The sequence below is a fragment of the Pristis pectinata genome, chromosome 34 (genome assembly GCF_009764475.1).
Source record: "Pristis pectinata isolate sPriPec2 chromosome 34, sPriPec2.1.pri, whole genome shotgun sequence".
Classification (NCBI taxonomy): domain Eukaryota; kingdom Metazoa; phylum Chordata; class Chondrichthyes; order Rhinopristiformes; family Pristidae; genus Pristis; species Pristis pectinata.
The window spans coordinates 761133-771705 of NC_067438.1; the positions used below are offsets into that span (position 1 = coordinate 761133).

A 10573-nucleotide genomic window follows, 5' to 3' on the forward strand; every position below is an offset into this window, starting at 1 on the left:
CCCCAGACTCTGGTGGGACTAACTTGCCGGAACTGCTTCTTACACTGACTGGACATGGGCATATATGTCCACAGTAGAACGTAGAGAACATAGAACAGTACAGCACAGGAACAGGCCCTTCGGCCCACAATGTTGTGCTGACCGACTTACATTAGTAGTTAACTAACCCCTTCTGCCTACACAATGTCTACATCCTACCATTTCCCTCACATCCATGTGCCTATTCAAGAACTTCTTGAATGGCCCTATTGTATCTGCCTCCACCCCCACGCCTGGCAGCACATTCCAGGCACCCACCACTCTCTGTGTAAAAAACTTGCCCCACACATCTCCATTGAACTTACCCCCTATCACCTTAAATACATGCCCTCTGGTATTGGATGTTTCAATCCTGGGAAAAAGATCCCGGCTGTCTATCTGTGGCTCTCATAATCTTATAAACCTCTATCAGATCTCCCCACAGCCTGTCGCGCTCCAGAGAGAACAACCCTAGTTTGTCCAACCTCTCCTCATAGCACATGCCCTCTAATTCAGGCAGCATCCTGGTAAACTTCTTCGGCACCCTCTCCAAAGCCTTAACATCCTTCCTGTAATAGGGCGACCAGAACCGAATGCAATACTCTGGATGCAGCCTAACTAAAGTTTTATAAAGTTGCTGCATAACTTCCTGACTCTTGAACTCAGTGCCTCGGCTAATGAAGGCAAGCATACCATATGCCTTCTGTACCACCCTATCAACCTGAGCAGCCACGTTCAGGGAGCTATGGACTTGGACCCCAAGATCCCTCTGCTCATCAATGCTCTAAGGGTCTTGCCATTAACAGTGTACTGTCTCTTTACATTTGACCTCCCAAAGTGCATCACCTCACATCTGGCCGGGTTGAACTCCATCTGCCACTTCTCCACCCATATCTGCAACTGATCTATATCCCGCTCTATCCGCTGCCAGTCTTCCACACTATCCACAACACCACTGATCTTCGTATCATCTGCAAACTCAATTTTCATCCAGGTCATTTATATACATAAAATCCATGTAGGCAACATCCACAGCTCTACCTTCATTAATCACCCTCGTCACCTTATCAAAAACCTCAATCAAGTTAGTAAGACACGACTTGCCCTGCACAAACCCATGCTGACTGTCCTTAATTAGGCCCTGGTTTTCCAAATGGTCATAAATCCTATCCCTAGGAATCCTCTCCATTAACTTCCCTATCACTGACGTGAGACTCACCGATCTATAGTTACCAGGATTATCCCTGTTTCCTTTCTTGAATAATGGAACAACATTAGCTACTTGCCAGTCCTCCGGGACCTCACTGTGGTGAGAGAGGACAAGAAGATATTGGTCAAGGCCCCAGCAATCTCATCTCTTGCCTCTGTCAATAATCTGAGATATATCCCATCCGGACCTGGGAACCTATCCATCTTACTGCTCTTTAGAGACCCAACACTACCTCCTCCTTCATGCTCTACATATTAGCACGCTCCACACTGATCCCCCTATCCTCCACGTTCATCTCCTTGGCAAATACCAATGCTCATTAAGGACCTCACCCACATCCTCTGCTTCCAAGCACATGTTCTCTCCTTTATCCTTGAGTGGTCCTACCCTCTCCCTAGTTATCCTCTTGCTCTTGATGTGTGTATAGAATGCTTTGGGATTCCCTTTAATGCTACTTGCCAAGAACTTTTCATGGCCCCACCTGGCTTTCCCAATTCCCTTCTTGAGTTCCTTTCTAGCTTCTTTATAATCCTCAAGTGCTTTGTTTGATCCTAGCTTCCTGAGCTTTACATAGTTTTCCTTTTACTTCTTGACTAAATTCGCCACCTCTCTCGACATCCAAAGTTTCCTTACCCTGCCATCCTTGTCCTTCTTACTGGAAGGAACTGATCAGTAGGAGACTGATTGACGGGGGACTTGTACCTGAGTTCAATTCCAGAACCTGGTGTCTCTGGACCTGACGCGTGGGCTGATCCTTGTCTCACAGACTCCCACCTCTCGGGTCAGCTCATGGGCAACAGAACAGGTACAGGTCGATGTAACCTTGGAAAGGCGATCGGGATCAAAACCTGGACCCTAATGGACCAGCAGATGCCTTCCCACCTTTGCTTATGTGGTTGACCTTGAGTTGGAAGCCGTGTGGAGAATGGTGAGGTGCCTCAGAAACTGGAACCCCCCCCCCCCACTCGTGAGAGGGTGCAGGAAGCAAAGTTGGATTTAGCTGCACGTCATGGTCTTGTTCTTCAGTTTCCCAATGAATTAATGAGTCTGAGTTTGCACAACATCACTCCATTAGATGGCAAAAACACTTGCGGTTCGAGTCATTAAAATCTGTTGTTTTTCTTCTTATACATGGAATGTTCTGGTTAACCATAACCTGTGTCACCTCTCCCTATATAAGGGCACTGGACCAGCACACACCCAGTACAGCAAGTCAATGCTGAGGTAAGACGTACTGCTCACGCTATCTGCAGTGTCACTGCAGCCTCAGAGTGTTAGAGCCGAGTGAGTGTTCTGAACATATCATTTCCTCTCTTGCTTTTCGTCTGTCTCTTTCTCACCTTCTTCTTCACACTCTCTCTCTCTCACTTTATCACGACTCTTTTCTCTCTCCCTTTCTCTCTCTCTCTCACCCTCTCTCTCTTACTCTTTCCTTTCTCTCTCCCCATCTCTCTCTCTATCCTCCCCTCCTCTCCCTCTCCCTCTCCATCTCTCCCTCCCTCTCCCCCTCTCTCTGCTCTCATCTCTTCCTCTCCCTCTCCCCCCTCACTCCCTCCCTCCCCCCTCTCTCCCTCCCTCTCCCCCTCTCTCCCTCCTCTCCCCCCTCTCTCCCTCCCTCTCCCCTCTCTCCCTCCCTCCCCCCTCTCTCCCTCCCTCTCCCCCTCTCTCCCTCCCTCCCCCCTACTCTCCCTCCCTCCCCCTCCTCCCTCCCTCTCCCCCCCTCTTCCCTCCTCTCCCCCCTCTCTCCCTCCCTCTCCCCCCTCCTCTCCCTCCCTCCCCCCTCTCTCCCTCCTCTCTCCCTCCCCCCCTCTCTCCCTCCCTCTCCCCTCCTCTCTCTCCTCCCCCTCTCTCCCTCCCTCCCCCCTCTCTCCCTCCCTCCCACCTCTCTCCCTCCCTCTCCCCCCTCTCCCTCCCTCTCCCCCCTCTCATCCCTCCTCTCCCCTCTCTCCCTCCCTCCCCCCTCTCTCCCTCCCTCCCCCCTCTCTCCCTCCCTCTCCCCCCTCTCTCCCCTCCCTCCCCCCTCTCTCCCTCCCTCCCCCTCTCCCTCCCTCTCCCCCTCTCTCCCTCCCTCTACCCCCCTCTCTCCCTCCTCCCCCCTCCCTCTCCCCCCTCTCCCTCCCTCCCTCCCTCCCCCCCTCTCCCTCCCTCCCCCCTCTCTCCCTCCCTCCCCCCTCTCTCCCTCCCCCTCTCCCTCCCTCTCCCCCCTCTCTCCCTCCCTCTCCCCCCTCTCTCCTCCCTCCCCCCTCTCTCCCTCCCTCTCCCCCCTCCCTCCCTCTCTCTCTGCTGGTCTTGCTGCATCTCTCTTGCCTTTCTCTCTCTCCCCCTCTCTCCCCCCACTCTCTCCCCTCATTCCTCCCTCTCCCTCTCTCCTCTCTTTCCCTTTCTCAGTCCCCCGTCTCTCTCACTCTGTCCCTCTCCCTTTCTCACCCGCTTCTCTCCTACTGTCTTCCTTTCTCTGTCCCCCGTCTTTCTTTCTCCTCCCAACTCTTTCTCTTTCTCCCCTCCCTCTCCTCTCTCCGTCCCTCCCTTTCCCTCCCATTCTCGCCCCCCCCTTCCCCGAAGGAACTCAGTATCAGTCAAAACACAGTGTTAGAGATGTTGGCGAGTCTTGGTTAATGGACAGAAAGCAGCGAGTGGGACTGAATAGGTCCCTCTGGGGTCAGGCTGTGACTAGCGGGGAGTCACAGGGAGCAGTGCTCGGGCCCCAGCTACACCAACCCTTTGGCTGAGGGGACCATGGGTCCTATTTCCAAGGTTTCTGACAACATTGACCTGGCTGTCGTGTGAGTAGGGAGCAGTGCGTGAAAAGCTTTAAGGGGAGAAGTTGAGTGAGTGGGTCGCAGGTGGAATATCATGTGGATAAATGTGAGAGCTTCCACTTTGGGGCATAAAACAGAAACCGAGCGAATATTAAATGGAGCGAGATGGGTGGTGTTGATGATCAGAGGGATGGGCTGTGCCTGTATGCCAGTAACCTGGAGGTGCAGCAAGTGATCAGGACCACAGACGGTGTCGGTCTTTAATACCAGACAGTTTGATGACAGAAGTGAGAAATGTTCATTCCAATTATGTGTGGCGTTGTGCAGATGGCAGCCGGAGTATTGTGGACAGCTCCGGTCTCCCGGAGTGTGTGGGGCGTTATGCAGATGGCAGCCGGAGTATTGTGGACAGCTCCGGTCTCCCGGAGTGTGTGGGGTGTTATGCAGATGGCAGCCGGAGTATTGTGGACGGCTCCGGTCTCCTGGAGTGTGTGGGGCGTTGTGCAGATGGCAGCCGGAATATTGTGGACGGCTCCGGTCTCCTGGAGTGTGTGGGGCGTTGTGCAGATGGCAGCCGGAGTATTGTGGACAGCTCCGGTCTCCCGGAGTGTGTGGGGTGTTATGCAGATGGCAGCCGGAGTATTGTGGACAGCTCCGGTCTCCTGGAGTGTGTGGGGTGTTATGCAGATGGCAGCCGGAGTATTGTGGACCAGCTCCGGTCTCCTGGAGTGTGTGGGGCGTTGTGCAGATGGCAGCCGGAATATTGTGGACAGCTCCGGTCTCCCGGAGTGCAGTGAAGATTCCCTGGGCAAAATCCAGGGATGCTTGTCTGCCCTCTTGAGGAGATGTTGAGTAGACTGGAACTGTGGAGGGAGGAGAGGAGATCCCATGGAAACATATAAAATGGGTAAAGGGCTCAGCAGGCTGGAGGCAGGGAGGGTGGTTCCCCTGTCTGAGGGGTCTAGGATTGGGCGTCACATTGAGAAGAGAGGTAAATAAAAATGCAGCTGTTGGAAATCTGAAATGAAGGGAGCAAGTGCAGGGAATACTGAGCAGGTCAGGCAGTGTGTGTGGGGAGAGAAAGGTTTAACGTTGTAGGTTCAGGAACCTTCACTGGAACTAAGGAAAGAGAACAAGTTGTTCTGGGCTGCTGAGAAGGTGGGGATGGCGTTGGCGTTTCTTCACTCAGGGGGTGCTGAATCTTTGGACATCTCTGCCCGAAGGGCAGTGCAGGCTTCCCTCACTGACTTCATCCAGAACGGATGGAGAGATTTCTGGTCATCCCGGCTCCAGGGACACCTGCATTTGGCAGGGTGGAAGCTCAGCAGCTGAGCAGGCCGGATGGGCCGAATGGGCCTATTTCTTCTGTCTCTCTGTTCACTGTCCCACCTTTCTGTGGGTCTCTGCCCCTCTACTCCCTTCTTCCTTTACTCTCTCACTCATTCTCCCTGGTTTCCTCTGTCCCTCCCTCTCCGCCTCTCATCCTCTCTTTCACTCTGTCCATTTCTCAGTGAATCCCTCTCATTTAATCTCATTCTCTCCTTTGACGGAGATACAGGCTCACGCTGACACACACAGGTACATACACTCTCTCCTCTCTTGCTCTGTCCCTCTCTCTCTTCCTCCTCCTTCTCTCTCTTTCCTTCTCTCTCCCTCCCCCCCCTCTCTCTCTCATTCCCTCTCTCCCTCTCGCTCCAAACCTCTCTCCAAGACCGACTGGGTAGGCTGGGCTTGCCTTCCTGAGAGCGGAGGAGGCTGGCAGAGGTGTACAAACGATGTGGGACATGGATGGGTTACACAGTGAGAACTTTCCCCGTCGCAGACGTCTCCATGACTACACAGTGGAGGTTGAAGGGGTGGAGTAAGAGGTATAGCAGGGTTGTGAGGAAGAAGGTTTGCAGCCAGAGTGTGGATGGGATCTGGAACACACTGCCTGAGGCATGGTGCAGGCAGAGACCCTCACTGCGTTTAACAAGTACCTCGATGAACACATGGAAACAGTGGCATTGACACTGATGGACCCAGTGTTGGTCAATAGGATGAGTACTGGTGGCTAGCATGGGTATGTGGGCTGAAAGGCTGTTTGCCTGTTGTACAACTCTGTGATTCACTCTGTGCCCATGACAGACACTAGCTAATGTCTGATCCCATCTCTTGCAGGGTGACCATGCTGCCCGTGTTGTTTCTGCTGGTTGCCTCGCTGGTCATCGAGGGTGGCTTGTGCCAAAGGTAAGATGTGTGTGCAGTTCAGGCTGGTGACGGCAGTGGTGTGGTTCCTTTCTGTCCTTCCCGCTTGTAATGTGGAGTCTCAAAACCTGGAATAAACTCAGGGACTGTTGGAAAATCTCGACAGGTCAATCCTGTCCCATTCCTTCCCCACCCCCTCTCCCCAGCCCCGCCTGCTCCCTGCCCCACCCCCTCTCCCCAGCCCCGCCTGCTCCCTGCCCACCCCCTCTCCCGTCCTGCCCCCTCTCCCCCAGCCCCGCCTGCTCCCTGCCCCACCCCCTCTCCCATCCTGCCTCCTCTCCCCAGCCCTGCTCCCTCTCCCCCAGCCCCGCCCCCTCTCCCCCAGCCCTGCCTGCTCCCTGCCCCACCCCCTCTCCCCAGTCCTGCCCCCTCACCCCCAGCCCCACCCCTCTCCCCAGTCCTGCCCCCTCTCCCCCAGCCCCGCCCGCTCCCTGCCCCACCCCCTCTCCCCAGTCCTGCCCCCTCTCCCCAGCCCCGCCCGCTCCCTGCCCCACCCCCTCTCCCGTCCTGCCCCCTCTCCCCAGTCCTGCCCCCTCACCCCCAGCCCCGCCCCCTCTCCCCCAGCCCCGCCCCCTCTCCCCCAGCCCCACCCCCTCTACCCCAGCCCTATCCCCTCTACCCAGTCCTACCCCCTCTCCCAGTATTGCTCCCTGTCCGAGAGTTCCAGCGGTGTTTATTCTGAGGGTCCATATCTTGTGGTGGTTCTCTGCAGATGCCATTGCCTCTCTGTACACTGTGTAGAATGCCTGATAACAGGTTTGTACTGAGCTGGTAATCTGTCTCACTGTTTTTACCTCCAGTGGATGCCTGACATTTGATGTCTTGAACACAACTGATGATTATCAGGTAATGGGACGGCGACCATCATTGTTCCCCCTTCCCACTTCCTCTCCCTCTCCTTCAGCTGAACCTTCATGTAGAAGCTGTCTACCTGCTGAGTGTGGGGAGTTCTGGGTCGGTCAAACACGCCACGTTGGGAGGGCTGAATATAGATCTGGGTGGGTGCAGATCTGGCATTGAACCACGTTCGTTGGGGCGCGGTGGGAGTCATTTGTCAAGGGATTCTCCTCCAGCCATTCTTTTCCTGAGATAATCCACCTCCAGGGCTCACCAATTCTCCATCAACCTCTGGCACAGATCACAATCTTCTGGCTAATTTTGCAGGGGAACACCACCACCTGCAGGTTCCCCTCCAAGTCACACCCCATCTGGACTTGGAAATACATTGCTGGGTCTGAACCTCCCTCATCACTGGGTCTGAACCCTGGAACTCCCTCCCCTGCAGCACTGGGGCAGCACCTTTGCCAGGAGGACTGCGGGCAGCTCAGCCCCACTTTCTCCAGGGCGGTGAGGGATGAGCAGTAAATGCTGACCTTGCTGGGGTTGCTCAGATCCCAGGAGGGAATGGTGATGTGTGCTGTGTACTTGGCGTGCCAGTGCAGTGGTACTGCCGTGGAGGTGTACTGGTTACTGGGTTTCACACTGTCCACCCCAGAGTAACTATCCTGCTTCTTTTTGTGCTGCCCTATCCCCCACCATCCACACCTTCCCCCCACTCCCCTCAATAACCCCACCATCCTCTGATACCAGATCCGTCGTTACAATGCAATGATCTTGGTTGGAACACGCGTGAATATCAGCAGGGATTCCCGAAGCAGAGTGGGCTTCAAGCTTCTGAAAGACTACGCAAACGGGTCAAACTCAGAAGGTAGGTGGAGAGGGGAGCTGCCGGGATACTTCCTGCCCCCCTCACCCCAAAGTTATCAGATATGCTCATCAAAGTAATGCTCAAACTCTCCCCAGCACCGTCTCTCAGAGCTGGACCCCACCGTGTGAGTGTTATTTAAACGTGTCCAACTCTGTGAAGCAGCTGGAGGTCACACCTGGACCATCTGTGACCCCACTACCTCTTCACCACTGCAGGCCAGCCCAATCTGCTGGAGACGAGCAGCTGCTTGCCTGTTCCCCTTTTCCCAAAGCAGGGCCACAGCGGCCAGTTTTGTGGAAGCCTTTGTAGAGATACAGATGGATATTTAAGGGGATCTTTCAGGATGCACAGACTAGGTACAGCCCAAAGGACGGATCCACCAAAGATCCACTGCAACTGGTGGGTTAGAATATTGGACAGAGTATAAAACAGAGCAGAGAATCACTGAAAGGTCAATAAGGAAGGAGAAATTAAAGTATGAGCTAAAGCCAGCCAGAAAAGTAAAAATAGGCAGTCAGAGTTTCTCCAGATATTTAAAAACAACAGGGCACTGGATCCTGAGAAGGTGAGTCTGGGGAATTACTGATGGGAAACAGGAAGATGGCAGGTTAATTATATCGGTATTTTGTGTCAGGCTTCACCACAGGGGATACAAGTAACCCAACCACAAAGTGTTGGGGCTGCCAGATGACAGGTCTCTGGGTCCTGATGGACTTCATCCTAGGGTCTGAAAACAAGTGGCTGATGAAACAGGTGATGCCTAGGTCTTAGTTTTCCAAAATCTTCTCGATTTGGAATGTTCCATCAAATTGGAAAGTAGTAAATGCAACTCCTCTGTTGAAAGAGAGAGGGAGACAGAGACCAGGAAGCCACAGGCCATTTAGCTCCCTCGGGGGAACGTTATAAGGTGTTAGAGCAGAGCATGTGGAAATCCTGAGGTACGCAGGCAAAGTCAGCGTGGATTGTGGAAGCTGTTCTGTTGCTTCTTCTGACCAATTTCCTGGAGCTGTTTGAAGGAGTAACATGTGCTGTGGATAAAGGAAGCAGCGGGTGTGCCGATAAGGTAATTGCAGTAGGTGACAGTTCATTGTGCGGAAGTAATGTTGTCCTGGATGGAAGACTGGCTGGCTAACAGGAAACAGAGGAGGCAGGAATGGGGCTTTTTCTGGTCAGCTAAGAGTAACAGGTGGTGTGCTGCGGAGATCGGTGAGGGGCCTCAGCGTTTACAATTGAGATGATGACTTGGATGAAGTAGCCGAAGGTTCAATTGTCACATTTGCTGAAGATACAAAGTAGGGTGGGGGAAGTGAGTGGTGAAGGATGCAGAGGGAGGCTACAAAGGGACCCAGTGAGCAAGGATCTAGCATTAGTGGGCAAATGTGACATTGACCTGTATGAACAGGATGCAAGACAAGTTCATACAGGTCAATGTACATTTGTCCACCTAACAGTCCTTGGTACAAGTGACTATAACAAACGAACTCCAAAACCAATTCCACATTATCCATTTTGGAAGGAAATATAAAAAGGTACATTGTCTAAGTGGTGACAGATGGCAGACTCTGAGATACTGGGTCAGAGGTACAGCATAGACCAGCGACCACTAATCGTCCATGACCCTCGAACGGTAGAGCAGGCTGGAGTGGCTCCATCCTGCTCCTCATTATATTTGACAGACACCGTCCCGTCTTGCAGGACGGTGGAACACACGGAGCTGGGATACTTAAGGCCCCAGGATGCAATGGGCAACTTTGTGTTGTCCTCGGTAGCCTGGAGTGTAGGAGTCTGAGGGGTGACCTTGTAGAGGTTTGTAAAATCATGAGGGGCATAGATAGGGTGAATGGTCACAATCTTTTCCCCAGGGTAGGGGAGTCCAAGCTGGAGGGTACAGGTTTGAGGGGAGAGATTTAAAAGGGAACCTGAGGGGCAACTTTTTCACCCAGAGGGTGGTGGGTGTGTGGAACGAGCTGCCAGAGGAGGTGGTAGAGGTGGGTAAAATTGCATTGTTTAAAAGGCATTTGGACAGGGACATGGATAGGATAGAGGGATATGGGCCACACACGGGCAAATGGGATTCGCTTGGGTTGGCAACTTGGCTGTCTTGGACAAGTTGGGCTGAAGGGCCTGTGCTGAATAGATTTGTGACTTGATGACTGGTACTGTAGCTACGTACTGGTCTGGGAGTTCATCATCACTCTGGAGTGCATCTGAAATGATGCTTCCTCTAGATGTATCCCAGTCCCGTGAGTACAACGTACAACACTCTCAATGTGTAATATGCCACATCGTCAAAACTACCAATTCTGAACCTCAGTAGCAGCTAAGCGTCTGTCTGGGCGATGTATGGAAATGCTGTGCTTTTGGATAGAGCTCACCGAAGGTATCTGTTGACCCAGATTGGTTTCCCTTGCCCTCAGGAGTGGCGTTTCAAAGCACTGGACAATTCCTCACGTCGTTCGATGAGAATGGAGAAATTTACGTGTACATGTTGCTTCCTGAACAGTTTCAGGAAAACCCTCCAATACCAACGAGCAAGGAAGTGAGTACCAGCTCAAACCTGATGAGATGTCGTGTTGTGTCTGGCACCCAAGCCAAGAGTGACAGAGGGTTGGGCGAGCGTTATATTGACAC

General features: G+C 53.2%; 1 long non-coding RNA gene across 1 annotated transcript; it reads left to right on the forward strand.

Moving 5' to 3' along the window:
• Nucleotides 1-2435: 2435 nt before the first annotated feature.
• LOC127585993 (uncharacterized) lies at nt 2436-10484 on the forward strand. Its single transcript, XR_007958620.1, has 5 exons — nt 2436-2512; nt 6148-6216; nt 7035-7080; nt 7825-7942; nt 10360-10484. It is a non-coding gene; the product is annotated as an uncharacterized LOC127585993 (long non-coding RNA).
• Nucleotides 10485-10573: the final 89 nt, after the last annotated feature.